The sequence below is a fragment of the Protopterus annectens genome, chromosome 4.part0 (assembly GCF_019279795.1).
Source record: "Protopterus annectens isolate FY-2018-M chromosome 4.part0, PAN1.0, whole genome shotgun sequence".
NCBI classification, from domain to species: domain Eukaryota; kingdom Metazoa; phylum Chordata; order Ceratodontiformes; family Protopteridae; genus Protopterus; species Protopterus annectens.
Window position 1 is genome coordinate 34,142,876 of NC_056733.1, and position 24,356 is coordinate 34,167,231.

Sequence of the window (24,356 nt, forward strand, 5' to 3'; positions counted from 1 at the left end):
GCTGCTTGACTGACAATGCCATGTCTGGCCAGCTGTGTTAGGAGTGCCATATCTAGTGAAACTCCAATCTGTATGCACCACATGCCATGGATACCTCAACCTCATTACCACAATCAACAGAACATGGTGGAGGATAGGTCCATAACCCAGCGAATGGCCATGTTATGCAATATATGTCACATATGTGTCAAACAGAGCACCTCACTGGCCTTTTTCAACAGAAATCTGGATGAGTGGATGGGGAATTTAACTGTCATCCTGGGTATCACTCAAGTGGCAATAGTCAATAGATGCACTGCAAACAAATGTCAGGTCTCATGATGCCAAAGTACTCCCATGGGATAGGGCTACCATGGCTCCATGCCCATTAGCCTGGTACACACCTATGAACACATGATCCTATGAATCTCAGTACTGGCAAATGTGTGTGTGTGTGTGTGTGTGTGTGTGTGTGTGTGTGTGTGTGTGTGTGTGTGTGTGTGTGTGTGTGTGTGTATGCATTACTGTCTATACAAGTGTTTGTGAGTGTGCAAACTTGGTGGGGAAAGTACCTTGAGGCCCTTCTAACACACTACACCCTCCATTGCCATATTTTGCAAGAGCTGATGGTATTCTTCACTTTAAAGGTACCTTGTGACACTCTTTACCCTATAGGCTCCTTGGTGCTTGTGTTAACTGCATAACACTATAGTACCAATAACTACATAAGTAGGGGTTCCAATCTGAGTTTGGGCAAATGATTGTGTGTGTGTGAGAGCCGTAGCCTGTGTTTGAGTAAGTACTATATCCAGTGGGGGTGTGGGTTTTACATTGTTAGACCATGGTACTCCCAGTACATGTCCCAAGGTCCACTGTATGTGGCCCGCTGTCTCCATCAACCATAGAAGTATCTGATGACACTCTTCAGCCCCATAAGGGCTGTGCTGTGTGCAGGAACTATGTAACAGTATGGCCTGACTGACGATATAGACAGGACTGCTAATCTCAGGTCTGGCGAATGTGTGTATGACTGTATCTGTGTTGGTGATTTGTATATTTCTGTAGGATAAAGTATTTTGAGTCCATTCTCACCCAGTACATCTCCCATAGCCATACTGTACAAGGCCTGGTGATGTTATTCACCTTAGAGGAACTGTGGAACACACTTCACTCTACAAGCTCCATGGCATGTGCTCTAAATGCCTAACACTTTAGTAGCAATAGCTAGATAGATAAGGGTTCTAATCTCAGTCCTGGCAAATGTGTGTGTGTGTGTGTGTGTGTGTGTGTGTGTGTGTGTGTGTGTGTGTGTGTGTGTGTGTGTGTGTGTGTGTGTGTGTGTGTGTGTGTGTGTGTGTGTGTGTGTGTGTGTGTGTGAGATCGGGAGAGTGAGAGTGATGTGTGAATGAATGGAGGTATAAATGAGGATGTGACTATGTGTGTGTTTGATCAGGAGAGAGTAAGAGTGATGTGTAAGTGAATGCAGGTATGACTGAGGGAGTGACTGTGTGTGAGAGATGGGAAAAGAGTGAGAGCGTTGTGTGTGAGTGAATGCTTGCATGAATGCAAAAGAGACTGTGTGTGTGTGTGTGTGTGTGTGTGTGTGTGTGTGTGTGTGTGTGTGTGTGTGTGTGTGTGTGTGTGTGTGCAAGACCAGTATCCTGACTTTGTGTGTTTGAGTGGGAATATATCCATTGGGTGGCCATGTTTTACAATTTTAAGCCATCGTACTCCCAGTACATATCCTATGTTCCACTCTACGAGGGCTGCTTTTTTTATCAACCATAGAGGTATCTGTACACACTTTGCTGACCTATAAGCCCTGTGCTGTGTGCAATAGCTATGTAACAGTATGGAATGAGCAGCTAGAAAGGCAGAGCTCCTAATCACAGTACTGGTACATGTGTATGTGCATTGCTGTGTATAGCAGTATTTGTGTGTACACTTGTGCATGGCATTAGTATGAAACCTATCACACTCCCTACACCACCCATTGCCATACCATCAAGGGCATGTGATGTTACTCACTATATATGTACTTTGGAAAATCAACACACTATGAGCTCTGTGCCACTTGTGATAACTGCATAATACTGTACTGCAACTAACTAGATGGGTAGGGATTTCAAACCCAACACTGGCAATTGTGATCATGTGTGTGTATGTGTGTGTGTGTGTGTGTGTGTGTGTGTGTGTGTGTGTGTGTGTGTGTGTGTGTGTGTGTGTGTATGTGTGTGCATGTGTGTGTGTATGTGTGTGTGTGCATGAACAGTATTCTCTGTGTTTTAGGTCAACACAATACCCTCTGGGTGAGTGGGATTTACAAATCTGAGGTGTGTTCCACCCACTACACTTACCATTCTCCACTGTACAAGATCTGCTGATGTCAGCCACCATACACTTACCTGTATATGCCCCTCAGCCCTATAAGCTATGTGGCACATGCAATAACTGTTACACAGACCTGTTAATTGTGTACAGCTTTACCCTGGATATGTCAGACTTAATGTGTTACAACACTGCCATACCCCTTGTAAATAATGTCTGCAGGGCCACATCCTGCTTACACACAGACACTTAGAACACAAACAGAATACATTATGGAGACCACATTCAGTCAGCGTTAATAATAACAATAATGCATCATGGCTGGACAGCTATACATTCTGACGTGTAACCATTAAACATGCTGGCTAACAACACTTTACATAGCATTACATTGCTAAACTGTACTAAATTCACCGTGTGCATCAGAACCATATTAGCATGTCCCTGCATCGATGGTATGGATGCCAGAGATGTGGCACAAGTATCATCATATGCACAGGGTGTGGTGTAGGTTTGCCAGTGGCCCAGGCTGGGCCATTTGGTCAACATCATGTGTGTGTGTTTGAGGGGTATTCATTAAATGGGCCATGCAGAGGTGGTATGTGTAAGTCTTGAGGTGACCTGACTGTGATGGTTATGTGTATGGATGTACACAGTCATGCCATGTGGCTGCCCTACAGACTTACACATACCACCTCTGCATGTTGGACAGCTGTGGACCATACATGGCAGGGTGTAAAGTTCACCATCTCCAGTCACAGACAACCAGGGGACCCACTGGCACCACCAGCCACAAGGCCAGATGCAGTACTACTCCCCAATGGTGACTGCTGTCTGCTGGATCCACATCCCTGTTGGGACCAGCCAGGACCACATGCCCATGACCTGCTGCATTGTGGCATGGACAGCAACCCCCCTGCAGTTGCCCTGCTGGTACTGCCACTATGGGAGCAGGAAGCTGCATGGCCACGTGGACCCTCAGCTGTTCATGCTGCTGTCCTCTGCCCACGTGGCCGACAGCCAACTCCCACCACATGCTCTAACACAGGCATTTTATGGTCAAGGATTAACATTCCATGGTCAAGGGTTGCCACCATCTCACCCAACCATCTATCTATGACCTCAGCATAATAACAGTAGGCATCAGCAAGATCATGGATATTGTCATGCATAGCAGGAAGTGTTGCATTTGTGCCCCTGAAAATCTGTCTGGTGTTACATTCATTACATGCCTGTGCCTCCATGACAGTCCGAAACATGTGTCAGGTGATACCTGCTTTGGCACTTGTGACAGGGGCATGATGGGCAGTAGTCCTCATTCGAGCACATCTGTCCATCCGCCTGTGTGGGACCTCACCTGTAATCTGGCTATGACTGGTGTCTATAGACAGACTTGCCATAGTCACCACAATTGCCTGTCCCATGCCACCACCTACCAACTGTCCATTTTTTATGGCCACTGGTGATGGGGTATGTGTGGACATTGTGACTGTGTGTGGGGATGTGATGGACAACAGTGGGATGCCAACCAATGGCACAGATTCAAACCCAGACAACCCTGCCCATGTTTCACTATGCCTATCATCACTGTCAGAGTCTGCAGAGACCCTGACATCAGTTTCCAAGTGGGAGGGACCCTGACCCCCATTGCAACCTGTGAGGGGAAGACAATATATGTAAATTAGTAACTGTACATTATGGTTGGTTGCCACGCACACAGACACACACACAGACATGCACACAGATACTTACATGTTAGATGGCACAAAGCTATTACACAGACCTCACATTACCCAAAAGTTGACATGCATGACACCCAGCCATCAACATAATGCATTGCAGCCATTCTTAATCCTTGTTACTAACAATATACATCTCTGGGATGCATGAGTACTGTTAGTAGGTGACGTCCATTGCCCTAGCACACACTGCACCCATGTATACATTATTGCTGTTCACCTGTATAGCACAGTGGCAACTACTGTGGACCATACCTCACAACTGTACAAATCATTGAAGAATGTGTAGATGTCTGGCACATATGCTTGATCTGTTTCTCACAACCCCTATGTGTTTGACACATAACTGAGATGATATGAGGATTGATGTCACTAATTAATGACATACATTTGATTTGCAGACCTCATTACCAGCACTGAATGTATGTTCAAACAAATACTCTTACACCAACAACCTTCTAAGCTTAACATGGATATGATAAGTGTGCACACCCCTGTTAACATGCCAAGCTGTTGTATTATATAAAATGAGAGCACAATACTGCATTCAAAAACATTACCCACCTTAAACATGACATATAACCTGTGCAATCCAATCGAGAAACAAACAGATGTGTTATTTGTGAAGTATACTGAGTGAGATGTGTACAATATGGTGGATGCATAAGTGTGGACACCCTTAAACCAATGCTTTTTTGAAGAACCTGTTAAGTGAACTAAAGCAGTCACTTTTCCTGGGAAGGGGTATATCAGCATGGCACATCTTGACTTGGCATTATTTGGACAGTCTTCCCTGCAAAGGTGAATTCAAAAAGTAACAGAAACGATCCAAGCAGAAACCAGATGATGCACGGACTGTTTATTTAAAGTAAGCGCTTTCGGTCGAGGTAATACCCCAACCTTCTTCAGACATACACAGTTTGACAACCCTCCTGCCTTCTTTAAATATATCCCCTAATTGGATGGTATCACCTAATTAAACAATAATTAAGTCATTAATTGTATTTAAAAGAAAGCAGCAATTTTCCCCACATAAACTGACAATACAAATAATGCCAATGTTTATATATATATATCTACATATTAATTAACTATATATTTAAAACTATGCATTTTACACATAAACAATATAATAAACTGATATTATACACACACATTTGTAAACTTGTATAAAAGATTGTGTAAAAAATTCTTTATATTTATTTTACACTAACTTATATAATGCAATATTCTACCTGAATGCTAGTGCTGAAAGTTTGACATGGCCCAGCAAAACAAACCCGAGCAAAACAAACCTAACATAAAAATTCACCAATACACAAAAGGTCCCCAACTCTGTCAGATGGCAAGGCCAGCTCATGTGCACAGACATTGGAGGTCACACCGGGGGTTTATTATTGGTGTTAAGTCTGGCCTTTGTCTGGCCCAATTCATACCCTTGATTATATTCAGGTAGAGCCATTCTTAGGTAGCTTTGGATGTATGCTTCAGGTCATTGTTATGTTGGAAGCTGAAACCCCTCTCCGTCCTCAGCCATCTTACAAATGCTTGGCAGCTTTGGCCCACACATGAATGTTATTTGGAACTGTTCATAATTCCCTCCACTGTTCCAGCTAATGAACAGCAACCCCACAGCAGGGCACTGCCACCAGCGAGCTTCAACATGTAGATAGTGGTCTTCAGGTGAAGTGATGTATTGCTTGTGCACCATGCATAGCTTTAGGGATAGTGGCTGTAAGTTTGAACCTTGGTTTCATTACACCATTACACATTTCAACACATGCCTTTGGGAGACTTGATGTTATGTTTTTCTACTTGTACACAGCCCTGGATGGTGTGTGGTTTGGGTAAATGCTTCTGTCTACTGACCCTACCCCATAGGCCAGACTTATGCAGAATCCAGGCAATTGTTGCCACATGTACTACACAAACAGTACTTGCCAGAGATTCTTGCAACTCCCTCACTATTGCTGCATGTCTCCTGTCAGCCTCCCTGACCAGTTCTCAACATGTCTTTTCATCTGTTTTGGAAGGACATCTGGTTCTTTTCAACAGCACTGTTGTCCCATATTTAATCCACCTTTTGATGACTATCTTCAATGTGGTCCATGGTATATGCAATACTGTGGTAATGTTGTTGTACCCTACTCCTCATACCTTTCAAATATGAGATCCCTTTGATGCTTTGTAAGATGTGTGCAAGCCATGGCTGCTTCTGTTACAGGCAACTGAGCAAATGTCATGAATACACTGCTCGGACAGTGGACCATTATTTGTTGTTACATTGAGTCCCTGTACTTGATGGCAGGTAAGTACACAAGTAGAGTGAATGCTGTCAGTACATCACAAGCTGCGTTGACAATATGTTATTTGGAGGGTGCACACACATATGCATCCAACATATTGCAAAATTTGTATACCCCATATTTGCTGCCCTAACATATTTTTCTGTTTTACAAGTTACTTGTTCATGTTATGGTCACATTAAAGGTTGGAAAAGGTGTGGAATGTAATATTGTGGTCTCTTGTTATATATATCAGAAACACTTGGCATCTTAACAGGAGTGTGTACACTGTTGCATCCACTATATAGGATTACTGTATCATACATGTCCCTACCATAGCCCATTTGTCCCCCCAGTTTGTTGGTCTCTGTCCAGACGTCTTGCACAAGTTGTGTAGTATGCTACAGGAATGTTACATATCCTTCAGATAGGCCCCTGTGGTGACCACTGTGATGCACTACACTTACCACCACAAGTGAATATGGACATCAAGTAATATGGGCAGGTGTGACAGTTGTGTGCATGTGAAATAGCATGGCCTTAACATGCCTGGGGTATTGGCAAAGCACAACAAAACAATTCCATACTCACTAGTACAGGCTGCTGTCCCACTTGTAGACCAGAGGGACCTAAATAGTTGTGGGAGATAGGTACTGTCAGCAGACTCACATGTGGCCTTGGTACAGGGTGTAAGCAGCATTTCTGCACATTAACAGTATAACCCCCAAAATTAAGAAATATGCTGCCCATCACCATAGATGTGCAGTTCTTTGCATTACAAAACCCCATCCACAACTGCTATCTTATCTGACGTATGCATGTAGCTACTCTACAGATACAACTATGTATGCTACATTACTCTAGTAATGTGCACTAGGGCCTTACCTGCATGCTCCTCATCCATTGTGTGGGTGCCACCCACCTCCACAATGCTGGATTCTGGATCCTGTTGTATGGTTATGGTGGGTGCCCCAAGGCTGGTGAGGAGCTCATCAGTGGGTGTCAGTGGGGCCTGCATGGCTGAGCCCCCACCTGTGGCTAATCAGTGCCTGGCTACGGCAGCAGCCCTTCGCCGGGCATTGTGTAGGAGGTCAGTTGCACGATGCCGGACCTGCTCGTATGTACATGCATGCAGGCCATCATTTACCCTGTGGACAAGGTCATCCCGCAGGGCAGTCATCTCCCGCAGATGTTGCTGGCTTCGTCCAAACAGTAGTGAGTGGTGCTGTAGTATGGCTTCGATGATGCAGTTGTTTTCAGCCATTGTAAAGGTTGCATGTCTGTGATGTGACATTGCACCTGGAAGACATAAACAAGGAAACACATCACAGGACACCATACATTTGGCACTAGTATGTACAGAACCTGCACATGTACCCTGAATACCAGTAGCACCACTCACAACCACACCATACCCCTGTAATCTATCAGCCCAGTATCAGCTTGCATTGCACTCCTGGTCCTGATGTGTCATATTCCCGCCAATGAGGGCCAGTTAATTGCATAATTCTCTATTCCTCATTCAGGTCTCATCAGGTCTGTGTAGACGGATGACATTGGCCATCTTACATGTGGATGGGGTGTGGATGGTGCCGAGGCTTGGTGTGACTACAGTGTGTAATGGAGCTGGGAGCACATGCCTGAGTTCATGTAGAATGCGGACAGGGATGTTATGATGTCCCATGGATACTTATGTTTCTTGCCTTTCAGTAGGCAATATGTACCTGCTCACTGGTGATGAGGGGAGGGGTGCGGGTGCTGTGCATATCCACCTATAGTGATGCTGAGCCAGAGGGGGGATGTTTGCCCTAACCCTACCTTCAGCAGGTTACCTCTAGCTATGTTATGTGTGTATGTGGTCTGATTGACCACCATTACAGGTTGGGTTGGTTTGTTGAGATTGCAGACACATGGGAAGATGACCTTGTGATTGGCCTTGGTGGATGTCTCCAATTTTTGCTCAGTTAGCCTTACAGTAATCCACCAGTGACCTTATAAGCTTGTTCAGACAATGGCTGACTTGATGGCAAGTTGGTGCCTGCTCCTACTTTTCCCTGCGCAGCCAATATAGGGATCAAGTTTGTGGTTTGTGTATTGCTGCTTTCCAGCAAAGGGGATTACTCTACTTTGGTGGAGGCAGGTTAGACAACTGAGATATTGCTGAGTCCATACAGCTATGTAGGTATTCATATAGCTGTTTGTAGTAGGCATGGACATAAAGTCATGACACAGTTGGACACCTCTCCAATTTCAAACAGATAATCATGCTTATTGTAGTACCCATGGCTGTGTCAGGGCAATGCAACAACCAGTAGCTGTACAAATGTCACTCTGTTGAATGCACAATTACTAAGATTATGCACGTGTACATGTACAGCTTCTTTAACTGACATTTTGCATCCCATGTCTGATGTTATGAGGTGGCCAGATACACCTACTCATACTGACATGTGCACAGGTAATACCTGATATACATTTCTGTTTTATGTCAGAATGGCAAACTGTATTCACACTCTTGCTGCCCAGTCATCCCTCTCAACCTGTTAGAGCAGGACATCTGTAGGATGCTACATATACATGGGGGAAATGGGATAACATTAATGACACTGTCTTAATATTGCTGTAACACACCTGAGTCATTCGATAGCACAGTAGACTTTGCACTGACAGGCATACCTTGGAGGATGTCCAGCACTCATATGGCAGGAAGAGAGGAGAAAGGCTAGGAGTGTGGTAGTGAGGGTAAGAATGTTTAATGTTGGCAGTATGACAGGTATAGGGACAGAGCTAGCTGATATGATGGCCAGGGGAATGTTGACATATTGTGTGTGCAAGAGACCAGATGGAAGGGGAGTACTGCTAGGTGTATGGGAGGCAGGTCACAATTGTGTTATCATGGTGTGAATGGGAGGAGGAATGGGGTAGGTGTTCTCCTGAAGGAACAGTATGCCAAGAGTGTTTTTGGAGGATGACATGAGTGTCCGATAGAGTGAGGTTTATGAAGCTGGAAACTGATGGTGTAATGATGACTGTTAGTGCATATGCTACGTAAGTTGGTTGTGCGATGGGTGAGAAAGAGAATTGTGAAGTCAGTTGAGTGATGTGGTGATGACTGTACCCAAGGGTGACAGAGTGGTGATTACAACAGATTTCAATGGGCAGGTTGCTAACGGAACAGAGGGGATGGGGAAGTGATGGTTATGTATGGTGTTAATCAAAGGAATGCAGACGGTGAGATGGTAGTGGATTTTACAAAAAAGTATGGACATGGCTGAGGTGAATATGCACTATAGCACAAAGGAGGAGCATGAGGTGACATACAATAGTGGAGTAAGATGCACACAGGTGGAATATATCCAATGTAGTAAGACCAGTTTGAAGGAGATTAGAGACTGTAATGTGGTGACAGGGGAAAGTGTATTTTGGCAGCACAGAATGTTGGTCTGTAAGATGATGTTGGTGATCAAGAAGAGGAAGAATGTGAGGGCAGCACCAAGGATAAAATGGTGTGAACTGGAAAAGGATGATTGTGAGGCGGAGTTCAGGGAAGAGTTAAGGCAGACACTGGGAGGCAGTGACAATTTTTGCCAAATATCTGGGTAAGTACAGCAGAACTAGTAAGGGAGATGGCTAGAAAGGTGCTTGGTGTGACATGTGGATGGAGGATGGAGTACAAGGAGACCTGGTGGTTGACTGAGGAAGTACAAGACAATATACAGAGAAAGAGGTTGGGGAAGAAGGAGTGGGATTGTCAGAGAGAGATGAAGAAAGTAGACAGGACTATGAGAAGAGAGAGGTGGCAAAGGCTAAGGATGAGGAATATGAAGAGTTGTATGACAGGTTGGACACTAATAAGGGATGAAAGGACTTGTACTGATTGGCTAGACAGAGGGACTGAGCTAGGAAAATGTGCAGCATATAAGGGTGATAAAGGATAATGAGGGAAATGTTCTCACAAGCAAGGAGAGTGTGTTGAGCACATAGAGTACTTTGAGAGGCTGATGAATGAAGAGTATGAGACAGAGAAGGTTGGATGACTGGATATGGTGACTCAGGAAGTGCAGCACCTTAACAAGGAGGAAGTAAGGATAGCTATGAAGAGGTTGAATACTGGCAAGCCCGCTGGTCTACATTACATACCTGTGGAAGCATGGAGGTGTTTAGGGAAATGGCAGTGGTGTTTGTAACCATATTGTTTACTGATATCTTGGAAAGTCAGAGGCTGCATGAGGAGTGGAGAGAAAGTGCTTGGGTACGGTTTTAAGAATGAGGCTGATGTGCAGAGCTGTGGTAACTGCAGAGGGATAACACTGACTAGTCACAGCATGAAGTTATAGGTAAGATTAGTGGAAGTTAGGTTAAGCAGGGAGAGGATGAGTAGTGGTCAGCAGTATGGTTTCATGCCATGAAATAGCACTACAGTTCCAATGTTTGCTCTGAGAGTGTTAATGGAGAAGTACAGAAATGGTTAGGAGTTGCTTTGTGTCTTTCTGAACTTAGAGAAAGCATATGACAGGGTGCCTAGAGAGGAGTTGTGGTATTGTATGAGGAAGTCATGAGTGGCATAGATATATGTAAGAGTGGTAGAGGATATGTACAAGGGTGGTGTGTCAGTGATGAGGTCTAAATTGGGAGTGACAGATGCATTTAAGGTGGAGGTGGGATGACATCAGGGATCAACTATGAGCCCTTTCTGATTTACAATGGTGATGGACAGCTTGACAGACAAGATCATACAGAAGTCTGCATTGACTATGATGTTTGCAGATGGCATTGTGATCTGTATTGAGAGTTGGGAACAGATGCTCTAGAGAGGAGAGGAATGAAGGTCAGCAGGATTAAGACAGAATATCTGTGTGTGAATGAGAGGGAGGATAGTGGAATGTTGAGGATGCATGGAGTAGAGCTGGCAAAGGTGGATGTGTTTAAATGATTGGGATCAACATTTCAGAGTAATGATGACTGTGGAAGCATAGAAGTGTTTAGGGGAAATGGCAGTGGTGTTTTTAACCATATTGTTTACTGATATCCTGGAAAGTGAGAAGCTGCATGCGGAGTGGAGAGAAAGTGCTTGGGTATGGAGTCAGGAGTGATTTGTTACAGATGAGTACCAGTAAAAGTGAAATGGAAGGTCTACAAGAGGGTAGTGAGACCAGCTATGTTATATGGGTTGGAGACAGTGGCACTGACAAAAAAACAGGAGTCAGAACTGGACATGGCAGATTTACAGATGTTGGAATTTGCCCTGGGTGTGACAAGGGTGCACAGGTTTAGCAGTGTGTATATGAGAGGGTCAGTCCATGTTGGGCGGTTGTGAGACAAAGTCAGAGAGGCAAGATTACAGCGGTTTGGACATGTGCTGAGGATGGATGCTGAGTATATTGGGAAAAGGATGGTAAGGATGTAGTTGCCAGGTAAGAGGAAGAGAGGAAGGCCTCAGATTAGGTTCTGGATGTGGTGAGAGAGGACATGCAGGTGGTTGGGTGTGACAGACCAAGATGCAGGGACTGGCAGAAATGGCAACAGATGATCCAATGTGGCGATCCCTAATGAGAACAGCCAGAGGAAAAAGAAAGGGATGTTGTAATGTCAGTCTTCACATATTTGCCAAGGGTTTGTTAGACATAACACAACTCTATGAGTAAATGACTACAAATATGAGGCACACATATGGTCAGTGTGCATAACACTGGACAGTTAAATGGTATGATCTCAGTATATCACATGCAATTCAACACACACATCTGCAACAGTACTTTGCTATGCAAAAAACATGTATAGGTCTCTCACATTTCTAAGATGAATAAGTATATCATAATTGTATTCACAAGCAATATATGGGTATGTATGACATCCCCTTACCTGGCCTAGCATTGTTAAAGTAGTATTGTTCAACACACACTCTAGTAGTAGTCATATGTGAGCCATCCTTTCCTGGGGTGACTCAGGAGCCTGAACTATGATCTATGTCACTGCAGACAGACCCAGATGCTATGGCCATAAGTTTTGATCAGCAATATACCAGTACACCACGTCTTGTTGAGACATACATGTTAAACTTCCTATTTCCCATTCTTACATACCCCTACTGCAGTCAATTGCATGCTTATTTGTTTGACATACCTTTTTTTTCCAAGTGTAGGTGGTTATATCCTGCTTTGTTTTTCCTTTCTCTTAGTTGGTTTGTTTGCCTCTCTCTCTCTTTCTCTCTCTCTCTCTCTCTCTGTCTCACTCTCTCTCTCTCTCTCTCTCTCTCGCAGATGTAGGGTATGCATCTGTTTTTCATAGGCAGCAGCATGCCATTTGTAGGTAATGCTCATGAGCAGCTGATGGCCTGTGCACCAATTGTTGTCCCCCACTTGCTAATTGCATGCATAACAGCTGTGTTGTTATTCCTAGAGCCAATGGCATGGCAACACACTCCTATAACTGAGGACTTCATGTGGGTGTGGCCCCTTTTCTTTGCCTGTGAGGGAGACTTCATGGAGTTGTGTGAACAACAGCATCACAGAGAGTATTTGGAAATACCTCTAACAACCAAAACTGTGCAGACAGGCCAACACAATGGGGCAGAATGTTCCAGACAAATAATATAAGTATTGGTGTTATACATTTGGATTAATGCTAGTCTAACAGGGTTTGTGTGGACATGTAGTTTCTGTGTGATTTTAACTCTAACAGTGTTATGTGTTTGATATAACTCTCAACTGTAGGGCTATCCGCAGAACATCCAGAGTTTGGACTCCTATTTCTGGTGTGTTTCTCAGACATTTTTTGTCTTTGGAAAATCAGTAGCATAATCTGGGGATTGCAGTCAGTAACTGCTAACATCCATTAGTGTTTCTGCCCTCATATCCCTCAGAAAAGATATGTTACAACTAACCCGGTTACACCATGATTGTTATGTACATAATCAATTTATATTTTTAAATGTAATACTTTATCCCCTAGGGGGTTAAATGAGGAGTGTAATTGGAGGCTGTGTATTTAATATGTAATTAAGTGTCAATTGCTTCTTGTATTTAAGGCAAATATTTCTTATAATGTCTGTAATGCTTTCAAAAAATCAGCCAATCAGAATGGTACAGGAGGTTACAAAAACTCTTCCAGTAGAACCAAGAGACAACAGAATATTTATTTTGCTTCAACAGATGGGACTAACACTTCGGTTGGCTCTGATAATGAAAATACTGAATATCCACCTTTACCAGCCCCTAGTAACCAGGTTATATGACCAATACATTTCGGGGCCAAGGAACACAACAAGGGAAATGACAGAATGGATATAAATGGTGATAAGAGGGCAACAGAGACGCTCAACAGTTTAAACAGCAAAGTAAGAGGCCTAAATACTGACAATAATTACATTGGCATTGTAGTTAAATGGACAAAAATATGTGAATTGAACAATTTAGTTGTAAATTTGTATGGGGTTGATTTAAATGAGACTGAAAAGTCTGTTTTACAGTATGGTCTTAAATTTATTCCAACTTCTCTGCCTAGACCATGTTTTCTAAAAGCAAAACTTTTTAAACTGGTAAGAAAATTGCACTTGGTTAATTACTATGAGTCTGACACCAGGTATAACCTGGTTAATGAAAAGGATAACACATCTGTAAGTGAGGATGATGTATGGAACTTTTTTCTTGTAATTCTTCCTTTGATGCTGACGAGGATGTTAATGCATACTGCACTTTAAATACAGATAGGGTTACTTATGCTAACACTTTATACCTCCTTTTTGTAATCAAGTAATATCACAATTTTCAAAAATGTTACATTTTGCTTGGAAAAAAATATGAAGGATTTTTCCCTTGAAAAGAAAAATGTGTTATATAATATGAGTAAAAGTGAATTGCTATCTTTACTAAGATTATGTAAAAGGTCAGATATTGTTATAAAACCCTCAGATAAGGGTAGAAAATTTGTAGTGATGCACAGTAAACAATATCTTAAAATGTGTATGGACCATTTGTCTGATGACCAAGTATACAGGGCAGTGAATGTTGATGTTTTTTTTTTATCAAGCTATAGCAAATTTTAAAGAACTAGTAATTAAGGGCTTGAGATTAGGTTACTTTACAAAGCAGGATGTTCAATATAAATTTAATACTGAGGGCAGTTCTATGGCTAAGTTTTATTGCTTGCCAAAAGTTCATAAAAATGTAAGTCCCCCACCCAAGTAGCCCTATAGTGGCAGCACAGAATTATTTTCTTCACAATATGGGTGTTTTTCTACATTCATATCTTTTGAAATATGTAGTTAAATTAGACTCTTACATCAAGGATACCGTTCATTTTTGGATACATTGAAGGAAATTAAATGTGATATTGACTATTATTGGATAGGTATAGATGTGAGAAGTCTATATATAAACATCACTCATGAGTTGGGAATGGAAGCTATTAACTTTTTTTTTTTTGGGTGACAGCCCTGTGAGTAGTTATGTGATGGAATTAATTTATTTTTGTTTGACAAATACTTTTTTGAATTTAATAATTTGCTCTATCAATAATTACAAGGTACTGCCATGGGTGTGTCTTTCGCACCCATGTATGCAAACTTGTTTATGGGTCTTTTTGAAGTTTAATTTTTGTATAGCTTGAGTTTTTTAATGATTTTGTTGTTTTATATTGTAGATATATAGATGACTTGATTTTTTTATGTAAGAGTGGTGCAGATATAGTCCACCAGTTTATTAATGATTTAAATGTTAACCGGTTTCAGGTAAAATTTGATGGTTTACAGATGGGAAAATCAGTCAACTATCTAGATGTTACATTGGATATCAGGGATGATAGTATAATAACCAGTATACATAGAAATGGTACTGTGGAGTGTGATATTTTAGATAGCAAGAGCTGTCATTCCCCCAAACACTATGGAAGCCCTACCATATAATGAATTGTTAAGAGTTAGCAGACTGTGTAACGATGAAGCTGACTTAGAAAGAGAAATCTTAAATACCTGTGTTAGTTTTAGACAGAGAGGTTATGATGAAAAGATAATTTAATTTTTTTTATATAAATTAATAGATCCTTACTCAACCTATAATCGGTCTCTTGTTAATAAGAGAAGTGATAATTGGGAGGTTAATGCATCACATGATGGTAGAAAGGTTTATTTAGTGACTATCTATAATATTTTAAGCTACAAAATCATTGAGGCTGTTAAATACTACTGGCCCTATTTGATTAATATGGATGGTGTAAAGAATTTGTATAAAGTTCCCCGCATTTCATTTAAAAGAAGAAGAAACATTAAAGATATGTTGGTGCATAATAAGTTTGCAAAACCAGGTGAGGAGATAAATACACATCCTGCTAAAAGTGACACCTTCCCTTGTGGAAGGTGTTCAGTTTGCCCAAATGTTACTATGTGTTTTGAAAGAATTAATGGTGTTAGATTTTGCTCCACTTCTATATTTACATATAAGACTAAGTCAGTTATATATGCATTATCTTGCCCATGTAATTTGTTTTATATAGGGGAAACAAAAAGAATATTTAAGTTACGGCTTCAGGAACATGTTAGAGATATAAAAAATAACAATGCTGTGAGCCCTATAGCTTCACATTTTTATACTTGTCATAATAGTGATTTTTCATCATTGAGAGTTTGTATTTTGGAACAAATTTTAGAAACTGATTAGGGGTTAATACAAAAGAAGTTGTTATAAAAGGAAACTTTGTATATTTTAAAGTTTAATACACTTTCTCCAGTAGGTTTGAATAATGAATGTAACTGGAGGGTGTTTCTTTAAAATGCTTCTTTTTATAAATGATTGATTAATTATGTCATTATTTAATTATTTGTACTTAATCATGTGTGTGCGCGTGTGTGTGTGTGTGTGTGTGTGTGTGTGTGTGTGTGTGTGTGTGTGTGTGTGTGTGTGTGTATATATATATATATATATATATATATATATATATATATATATATATATAGTTATTATGTGGTGGCTGTTTTGTAACTCCATGAAGGCTGGTTTAAGCCGAGGCACTAGAGAGTGAGTTTTATTAAATTTCTAAAACAAGATTCATGGTACTTCTTTGCTGGCTTGGTAGTTTGGTGATGTTACTTGCTGCATTGTGGTTTGGGGAAATAATTTAAGTATTGCTGTTATACATTTGGATTAATGCTAGTCTAACAGGGTTTGTGTGGACATGTAGTTTCTGTGTGATTTTAACTCTAACAGTGTTATGTGTTTGATATAACTCTCAACTGTAGGGCTATCCGCAGAACGTCCAGAGTTTGGACTACTATTTCTGGTGTGTTTCTCAGACATTTTTTGTCTTTGGAAAATCAGTAGCATACTCTGGAGATTGCAGTCAGTAACTGCTAACATCCATTGGTGTTTCTGCCCTCATTTCCCTCAGAAAAGCTATGTTACAACTAAACCGGTTACACCATGATTGTTATGTACAGAATAAATTTATATTTCTAATTGTGATACTTTATCCCCTAGGGGGTTAAATGAGGAGTGTAATTGGAGGCTGTGTATTTAATATATAATTAAGTGTCAATTGCTCCTTGTATTTAAGACAAGTATTTCTTATAATGTTTTACTCCTTGAAGGTTTTGGCCGAGACATCAGAGTATATTAAATTTGCGTGAATTAATGGCTGGTTGTTTTTCTCTTTACTATCTTCAGTAATTTTAGTTGTTTTGCTAAGTGGTCATTGTATGTTTGGCCATTGTGTATGGCCTATCATTATTTTGTAGCAGCATCCTGTTTACTTATTAGTTGGACTGTGTAGGGGGAGGCATCTCAGTTGCAAGGGTCCTTTTGTATCCAACTGTGTATGCTGCTTCAGTTATGGGTGGTGTATCAGCAGTATATGTATGTATGGGCAGTTTGAGACATGTCCCATACCACCCCACAATTCTGGCCACACTGTGACCTTGCACAGTATATGTAGGGGTATTGTTTAACTCTCATTGAGGATATATCCGTCCACACAGCATTTATACTGCAGTATTTGGTAGGCTTACTGGTATGTCACTGTGACTGTAGTGCAATTGTTTGTGGGTATGCACTTTCACACCAGTGTCTGTTTTCCACTGGTGTTATATCCTTGTAACGCCTATTATATTTGCAAATGCATGTGTACAGCCACAGAGCTGGATTTGGGTAGTGTTATGTCAGTCTGCTTGTAGTATGGACAGTGCTTGGTAGCTCAGTGCAGTTTCCCTACTGTTGTGTTATGTCCACACATTCATAGGCTGTACTGTTGTCTGGGCAATACCTTTGGTCTAGTCCCCATACCTGTTGTGTATTCCTGACACATCACTGAAATTATGTGAGGATTGGGTTCAATAACTAATGAGAAGAAACTGTGTCCCAGACCTGTGACATTTCAGTCAATAGATGTTAGAACTAACAGTGTCAATACAGCAACTTTCTCAGCTCACGTATTTTGGATACGTCTCTATTGTCATGCCTTTGTTCCCCTACTTTGTCAGGGCTTGGTCCAGATTCATTGTACTAAGGGGTTCTGAGCATACCTCTCCACTGCCAGGCTTTTTATAGAATGTCCAGATGTTTGACCCATGCTTGGGTTCTGTTCCACAGTTTATTTGTATTTGTCTGGTAAATCACGGCGATGATCCCGGGATTTATTCAGTGAATAATGACATATCATGTCAGTTCCCATCTTCATATCCTTCAGATGTTTCTGCTGAAATGCACCTTGTTGCTATACAAATGTTTGCTTATGACAGCAATATTTGCAATATGTCCCTATATGTGGTCCATTCCCCCCCACTTTGTACTGCCTTTGCACACGTTTCTTGCACTAAGAGGTTGATAGGTATGATTCTGAGGTATGGCTGTACTGCATGTTATATAAATATATATATATATATATATATATATATATATATATATATGTGTGTGTGTGTGTGTGTGTGTGTGTGTGTGTGTTGTATATATATATATATATATATATATATATATATATATATATATATATATATAAATGGGTCTCCCTGACCATGGTCGACATTCCACAATGTCAACATTCATATGGCCGACACCATATGATCGACATTTGAAATGTCGACTGTGGGGAACCGGCATCTCCGTACAGTGCAGAATGGAAAGATATATATATATATATATGTGTGTGTGTGTGTATGTGTGTGTGTGTGTGTGTGTGTGTGTGTGTGTGTGTGTGTGTGTGTGTGTGTGTGTGTGTGTGTGTGTATGTCTATATACAACACATGAATGATTCCACACAGACCTTTCTCACTATTGTTGTATGCCTCTATTGCATGATAAGTTTGAAAAAGGAATAGCAAGTTCTGCAACTCAGATGGTTTAGTGGTATGTTGCTGTGATTATAGAGTGCAGCATCCTGGATTTGAGATTTAGCAGGGCTCATTATTTTGTTGCTAGGCAAAACAAGGGCTGTTGGGTACAGAGTGGTTAAGGCACTTTTATCAGGATTGTGGAATTGATTCTTCATTACTGACATATTATAATTTTAGATTTACCTTCTATGACATCCCCCTATGTGCTTTCATTAAATTATATTCTTGTGTGACTGTACTGTATGAGGCACTTGTGTTTATATGGGGGTTTTGCATCTTTTCTACACTGACATCTCACTTTTGTACCTGCTACACTACCCTGGTTGACAAAAAACAGTTGCTACATAATTTAAGTTTACAAAAATAATTTTAACACTTTTTTCTTATAGAAAGGTAAGTTACCTGTTTTGGGACTCAAACCATTAATGCCTGCATGTAAAGCCAATACTCTAACCACTATACTACCTCAGCTAGAAACTTTTATAAGTATATTTGCATTTATCTCCTGGCGATGTTTAAGCTATGCTAAGTGGATGGCCATAACAAGTACACACACTTAGCTAAGCTTAAACATTTGTTAGGCTAGGGAAAAAAGTTTATATTACTATGTTATATAAATGAGTCTTGTGGTGTTCTGACAAATGATTGAGGACTGCAGTCGTGAAATAATAGCATTCATTTGGCCTTCAGGCTTCTATCCAGTGACTCCTGCTGATACATATCCTGCTATCTATCAACTTTCTAAGTGTGTAAGAGCAATATTTAAAATCTGTCCCTATTTGTCCCCCCATCATTTTAGGCTTTGTCCAGATTTTTTGCTCTAAGAAGTTGAGAGGTATGATGACCAATATTTGAGTTTCAGACTCCATATCCTTCGGAAAATGTATGTTAATGCAACTCTTTTTATTCTAGCCACTTTCTAAGGGTTTATCAGAGCAATATTTAAAATTTGTCCCTATTTGGGGGTCTTTGTCCCCCCATTATTTTTGGCTTTGTCCAGATTTCTTGTGTTGAGAGGTTGAAAGGAATGAGTACCGTACAGCACTTTAGCAATGCAGGGTGTGTGTCACAGAACCTGTAGCATACCCCCTGCATTGCTTTCTTATTGCCATTTTTATTGCAGTGTCTGCAGACACTGAAATAATCATTTTTTTCATTTCAGTGTTCGCGGACACTGAAATATTAGCATAATATTAGAGCAAAGCTCTAATATTATGCCAGCTCGGCTGCACTTTCTGAGTGCAGAGGGCGTGTTTAGTGCTCATGCACTACAAGGACACACCCCCTACACTCATTCACAATTTGTGTCCATGTAGGTTAAACAGCAGCACGCCTTCATGCATATGCAAGGCATGCTGCTGTTCTACACGGACATGAACCACTCCATGCAGGAATGGCACTATTCCTGCATGGAGTTTAATAAATCCTGGGGTACATCTATAGCATGACTTCACCTCTTTTGCTGTGTACTACTAGTTTTGCATATACATTTGAAATTCCTTTGTCAAGTTCAATAAGTAATACACAGTAAAACATGCTGTTATAATACATACAGATAACAAAATTCTTGGCCGATACCTGCCCAGACAAAAATGATAAGACTGAGAGTTAGAGACTGGCAACCAAAATTGTAGAATGATGTGCTATTTACAGTAGTAGGTCAACAAGTTATAATGTTCTTTATATTGATCACTTCTGCAGTAGCCTTAACTATATGGCTTATATCCTGCAAAGGATATAATAGCCAGCCAGAATCCAAAACTTCAGGGAACCTTCCATGCTCCCAAACTGTCAAGCAGCTTGACCTGAGCTGACTAAAATACAAGTGTGGATGCGAAGCCCTTCAAAGCTTTTCTGTCACCAGACAGTACACTCCTCTGAAGCATTTTAGGATTGATGGTTGGCCTGAGCTTTCCTTTGATGGGCAGATAAGTTTCCTTTAGGGGGAAAAAAACCTTCCATTTCTTATAGCTACTGATGTTTTATTATTTTCCTCCTCAGGAAAGTTATTTTATAGCTTGGAGTGTTGTATTTTAATGGACTGTCTTGAGACTGTAATGTACTTTTAAATGAATATCTTTATTTATTTATTTATTTAAGTTTGATGATCCGGGAAGTCCACTGGGCCACGAAAAACCTGTTTTCAGTGAAGGCCTGGGGAGAAAAGCTCCACAATAATTGCAAGTTACATTTCACATGTTACAAAAGGACATAGTTCATACAGCTAATTAAACATTTACAGATAAGCTCCATGATATTTGCAATTGGCTTGTCACAATGTTACAAAAATGAAAGACATAATTCAATACAGAAATTTCAACATTTACATAAAGTGAATATTTTTGTTATAAACTCAATTGTAGGTTTAACATTTCAAAATATATAGCTACTAGCCATTAGTAGGTTAGGCAAATATTATGCATGGAGAGAATAATAGTATATTTGAGATGGGAGAGTATAGTACAATAGATATTAGAGAGAAAATTAGTCTTTGGAAGGGGAGGGATTGTTTTGGGTGGGATGAAGTAATAGTAGAGGTAGTTGGATGAGTCAATGCAAGGTGGAATGGGGGGGGGTTAAGTTGTAGCGTGACAAGGATATTCCCATTTGGAAGAAAGATGAGGGAGTAGCTGAGATTTGAAATTTTATGGTTAGGTAGGTTGTTGTAGGTGTGTGGGGAGAGAGTTCCTCTTTTTAGCTGAGGAGTGGGAGAGCGGTAGATGGCCAGGAGGTTGTACAGGTTTGTGGACCTGAAGGAAATTTTTTTTTTGGATCTGAGTGAGTGGTTGGGAATGTACGGTTTTAAGGAAGTAGCGAGAGCTGGGCAGTTGGCAGGTTTAAAGATGAGCTTGTGGGAAATGGTGAGGGGAGGGGAGCAGTAGGTAACTGAGGTAGTTGGGTATTTCAAGCCAGCTGATGGTGAGGAGGGAGTGGCAGTGGTGGGATGAGTTTTTTGAATTGGTTGCAAATTTGGAGATCTTGTGGTAGCAGGATCCAAGTTTGGACCAAAGGCCAAGATGGAGATTGGTGAAAAGAGGGGCACCATATGTAAGGGAGGGGAGCAGGAAGGTGGATGCAAGAGTTTGACTGGTAGAGGGCTTAGGAAGCAGTTGTGCCTGTAGAGGAGACCTAACTTTTGGTGGGTTTTCTTGATTGTGGAGCTTTTAAAGTATTGTAAACTAACTGATAGCATATATTTTGTGGAAACATTTTGTTTAATTTTCCATTGTGGGGCTGCCATAGAGGTTAAAAGCATATTTTATTGTGTTTTTACTGTCAAAAGAGTTACTTTTGTGGATTGGTAGTTTTACCAACATTTGCTGTTTCTACAGGAAAGAGGCACCATTTTTATCTTGACCATAGAACAGATTGTAGGTCCCATGGTCAGTGCTTCTTCCAGCCAAGGAAAGAGAAAGTTAAGCAAATAGCCTTTTGTTTTCTCAACAGGTTAGCAATCTGCCTCAGCCACAGGTGGGTGACTCTGCTGTGGCCATTTGTTGTAGCTCAGACCTCTTCCAGCAACAAAACAAAAAAGCTAATCAGATAGCCTTTGTCACCACAGCAGACTAGCAATTTGCAGGTGGATGACTCTACTTTGGCCATTTGTTGTACCTCAGACCACTCATCTTTTACTCCCAAATGCCTCTTGCATAGCACCTATACCCCTGAGTTAGCCACTTCCTTTGTGCCTGTTGGAGTCCCTTCAGTGGGCAAGGGAGAAAGACTCTTCTCGGTCCTAGGAAAGGGAACAGGGATGGTTTCACTGTTGTGTCAGAATGCTGTGACAGTTCTTGGGCAAACAGGAGCTGCTATTAGTAATAATGTCAGCTATATTTTTCTTGTCAAAAAGAAATTGAAAACCAACATGTATCTAATCTTCCTCAATTTCTTTGGATAGCAGTAGTTTACAGGGACTGGATCAGGGTTTAATTCAGACTTTTTATCCTTCTTGTAGAGTACTTTCTGGTAAAAGAAAGAGGATACCTCCTTTCCTGAAGAGATGCAAGATTATGAACCTGAAGAGGAAGATGCAGGGATGGATTCAGGGTATAGTCCTCAGATTTCTCCTTCATACTAGGAGGAGAACTCATTTTCTTCCTGTAGGGGTTTCTCTTTGTCTGAGACAATTACTAGAATGTCCAGATGTTTTCAGTGGGAGAACACCAAGGTTTGTTAGTCCCTCAAAAAATACTATAAGTTGTTACAGAAGAGTTTTCCAGAACCTACACCCATTCCTCCTGTTCTATCTGCTTTGGAGGCTGTATGTGTTATTGCCTATAATTTTCCTGATAGCTAGACAGCTGTCCCTAAAAAAGCAGATGGCATGTATAAAGTTCCTCCTTCTTTTAAATTTTTATACACTATTCCCAAACATGTCCCAGAAGCCATAGCCTTAGTTGAAACTTCTGCTGTTAAACACCTAGTTAATTCAAATCCTACTCTTTGTAATAAGTATGGGAAAATTATAGATAGGTATTAGACAAAAGTGTATATATCTGCAGTTTTGATTTTCAGAATTTTAAATAGGCTCATACAGTGAGTTTGTTCTGACACATTGTCAAAGTATGAGGAATGTTTAATCTACAGCTTCTTCTTGCAAAAAAAAACTGCTTTAAGTAACGTAAGTTTCTTCTATTGTACAGGTCAAAACTCATTGTTTGTAGTGTGTATATGACTCTGTAGATACTACTTACAGGCTATGGCCAATGATACTGTTTAAAGGAGGGTTGCTTGGCTGCATTCCCAGAACCTTCCAGATGTTTTAAAAATTAGATTTTAAATTCTCCTTTAAATAGATATTTAGTGTTTATCCCCTCTGCTGCATTGGTGATCAAAAAGTGTGATGAAAGGGATAAGCTCATCTAGGGAATCTATAAGATTTTTTTCGGTCCTGGTTTTCCAAATTGTCCAAAGGAGTTTCTTTTTTCTCATCCAGTTTTGGCAAAAAAACAGAATAAACAGTCTCAACAGAATTCAGGTAAACATATGCATAAGAAGTGGCAAGGAGGTCCCCAAAAGAAGTCTCAACCCTCCCAAAACCTCCTCCAGCAAGTCTGAATGATTATTCCAGAGACCTTGTGATCCCTTTCCACCCTGCCTCTTCCTGAAACTCTGAATCACCATTTTCTCTTTGGCAACAGATCGTTTCAGACAAATAGGTTATGAAAATCATTTATCAGTGTTATAGATGGCAGTGGGGGGAAATTCCTCCTTCCCATGGTCCATTCCTCATCCTGCAGATCAGACTGCTTGGTTCCACCTGCTCTTCATCACATGCTGTCCCAAGGAGAGATACAACCAGTTCCTCCTTCTCAGGTGTGGAGGGAGTTTTATTCAAGGATGTTCCTAGTCCCAAAGAAAGAAAGAAAAAAAGAAAGAAAATGCTTGGAGACCAGTTCTGGATCTTTCCTTCCTAAACCTGTTTGCAACAGTGAACAGATTCAAAATTATGTCACTTCATGATCTGTTACCTCTTCCTCCTCTTTTAAGTTTCCTTGTAATACTAGATTTAAAAGATGCTTATCATCTCACCGCTATTCATCCAGACTTCAAATGTTTCTTAAGGTTTTCTGTGTCCTGATAACATAATCAGTTCTCTATCTTACTCCTTGGACTATCCACTACACCAATAGTGTTCTCAAAGTGTCTAGCTGTAATTATAGCACATTGCAGGCTACAGGGTATCCATATTTTTCCATATTTAGACAA